Here is a 3,428-nt window from a genome sequence, read left to right on the forward strand (position 1 = left end):
GTACTGCCCTGGGGGACATGTATGGGGGTCCGGGTACTGCCCTGGGGGACATGTATGGGGGTCCGGGTACTGCCCTGGGGGACATGTATGGGGATCGGGGTACTGCCCTGGGGGACATGTATGGGGGGTCCGGGTACTGCCCTGGGGGACATGTATGGGGGGGTCCGGGTACTGCCCTGGGGGACATGTATGGGGGGCGGGTTTTCGAACATGTCAGTAGCAGAGGTCGCACGGCTTCCACACACCTTACGATAATCGTACGATCGCGGGATTTCCCGCCATTATCGTACGATTATCGCAAGGCGTGTGGGCACCTTTAAATAGGGTGCTGCAGGGACTTAGCTGTGAGACATGATTGGGCAGAGTCATCATGACTGTGCCCAATCATGGCTCTGAATGTGTACGGAGCCCGGATTGGCACAGTCTTGCACCTGACCGTAGCCAATTACAGTTTCGGAGGGCGCAGTGCATTGTGGGATGTTCCGCGGTCGAACATCCAGCAATGTTCGGCTGGGGGCGGGGATTAGTGGTACTGATGTTGGAGGAGAAGGCCGGGCTCGCAGTCTCCGCTCTAATTCATCCCAAAGGTGTTCTATGGGGTTGAGGTCAGGACTCTGTGCGGCCAGTCACGTTCCTCCCGAGTGATCGGTGTATGGAGCTATGAGGCGCAGGAAGAGCACTTCTATTTCTCAGGATCAATTCCAGACAAATGGTACAATTTTTCAGGTGTTGCTGAGGTACAGGTGACACCATTATGTCTGTGAAGGTTCTCATTCCTCCAGGTCACATGGTATATCTGTAAAAAAAAAAATCAAGGCCACTGGATTTGACTTATTTTTTTACAGAAGTGACTCCAATGATCCCTACGATGCCACAAATCTTCACTCTTGCAGGGCTGAGCTCTGCAGCATAACAGAACTTCTCAGATGAGAGTCTACACGCTGAGATTAATAAATAAAATACGTCCATGTGAGTTTAACCTGAAAAGATTTACTTTCGTCACACAGATCCCTCAACATTTATATATGAAGTTTGTTTTTTGTTTTTTTAGAATTTAGAACTTTTATTTTTTATTAGAGAAACAGAAATTTCATATACAACGTTTTATTTTTGGAGCCCCGGATATTTTTTAGTCCGCTTAGAATTCTTCATGCCGAAATGTTTTTGCATTGTTTCATATATACAATTCTGTATGTGATTCACAGATCCAGCCCGGCTTATATACACTATATTGCCAAAAGTATTGGCCCCTCCCCCTCCAAATCATGTGATTCAGGTGTTCCAATCCCCTCCATGGCCCCCGGTGTATAGGACGAGGCACCTCGGCATGCAGACGCTTCTACAGACATTGGTGAGAGAATGGATCGCTCTCAGGAGCTCAGTGACTACAAGCGCTGTACCATGATAGGTTGTCACCTGTGCAATAAGTCCGTCCGTGACATTTCCTGGCTACTAAATATTCCGCGGTCACCTGTTACTGGGATTATAACAAAAATGTTCCTTCTGAGTATTCAGCACGGGGAGCGTAACATTCCCAAAAAATTATATTTACTGAAAAGGAATTTGTAATCAGACATATTGGGGAAAAACATACACTGTATAAAAAAAATTGCTCATTTAAACACAAATGCAAAGATCGCTCATCTGGTAATAAATTCCCCAAACAAGGATGGAAAAAAAAAATTTCCCCCCCAAATTTAAACAATTCTGTCATCCATTTTTATTTTTACACATTTTTTTGATACTATGACATCATTCCCACTTCCTGCTGAACTATTCTTATCGTTCCGCTAAAATGAAAACTCCGCACGCGGTTTCTCTTCCGGCCACTTCAGTGTTTTAATGCAAATGGTTAGACATTCATGCAAAAAACAAATAAAAAAAATACAAAATAAATTGCAAGACATGCCGGAAAATTAAAGTAAAAAGAGTTCATGAATCCTTTTTTCTTGTCAAAAATGTTATCTTACAATATTTACATACCTCATGCAAAAATTACCCCCCTCTCACCCTTTTTTGCTGTTTATTCACAAAGCATTAGTTTTTTTTTAAATAGATTTTTTTTTTTACTATAGTGTTATTCTTAATGTTTTTAATTTTTTTAACATTTAAATTTGGGCTTTTTTTTTGTTTTTGAATAAACCGTTGAAATATTTTAGTGTTTTCATTGACGGATGAGCACTGCAAAATATATTTACAGGATGGAAATTGTGTAAAAAACAAAAAGGGCGATGGGGTAAAATAATTTAACAAAACAATGATAAAAACAAAACAATGATAAAAACAAAACAAAACAAAATAATGATAAAAACGAAACAAAACAAAACAAAACAAAATAATGATAAAAACAAAACAAAATAATGATAAAAACAAAACAAAAACAAAATAATGATAAAAACAAAACAAAACAAAATAATGATAAAAACAAAACATAAAAATGATAAAAACAAAGACAACAAATGGAAAAATTAAAAACAAAAATATGGCTATGTACAAAATGAGGTAAAACGAGAACATTAGAGGGCTCTCTATATATAATTTATATATCATCTTTTATTTCAGACGCATTAAAATATTAAATATTTATATAATTCTTTAAACACATTCACTTTTTTACGTAATATCCACTCTCATCATAAAGGCGTTTGGTATCTTTTCTCTCATTTTGATGAATTTCCTTCATATATACAGTCTGAGGATTTTATTTCACAACAAGATCTTGACGTGAATTTCGATTAAATATAGAAGTCTTTTTTTTCCTGTATAATTATAAAACGACAATGGAAAGATCTTTTTGTTAATACTCGGGTACTTTTTGCATATTGAGGACAAAGAATGCCGTCGTGGTTACCTGGGGCAGTCCTCCATCCGGCAGAGGGACCGCACCGGGGAGGTGAAACACAAATACCCGACAGGCTTTCCCCCGACGTATCGGTTTTGATCTTTTTGGGCAAACCCAAGAAATGTTTTGGATCCCCCCATCCCCCGGGCCATAGACGGGCACTCCATTGGAGTTCCCAAGGACGGCACAGGAGGCTCCTGGTGGAGAAGCCTATGTGATGATATCAAGGCCGTTGACGTGATCCTGACCTGGCTGAAGGTCTGATCTAAAGCTGGGAACCGTCACCAGTGGAAGTCTTTGACTCCGGCCGTATGCCCATCAATGGGGCAGGATATAGAACGGACTTCACATGGGCCGATCAGAGGGGGTTCCTTGCACAGATCCCCTCCTGATCGGAACGGATCACCATTCTGCCATACATATTCATCCATTTCTTTTACTCCATCTTCCAATGGAAGAACTGGCCCGAGTCGGTCTATGGGGAGTCGGACACAAGTCTGTTTACATCTCCATGTAGACCAACACCGGGTCTGGTAGTTCTTCCATTGCAAGATGGAGTAAAAAAAAACTGGACGGACATGGAAGT

Source organism: Nanorana parkeri, unplaced genomic scaffold (assembly GCF_000935625.1).
Source record: "Nanorana parkeri isolate BGI_ZX_2015 unplaced genomic scaffold, ASM93562v1 scaffold2079, whole genome shotgun sequence".
Lineage (NCBI taxonomy): Eukaryota > Metazoa > Chordata > Amphibia > Anura > Dicroglossidae > Nanorana > Nanorana parkeri.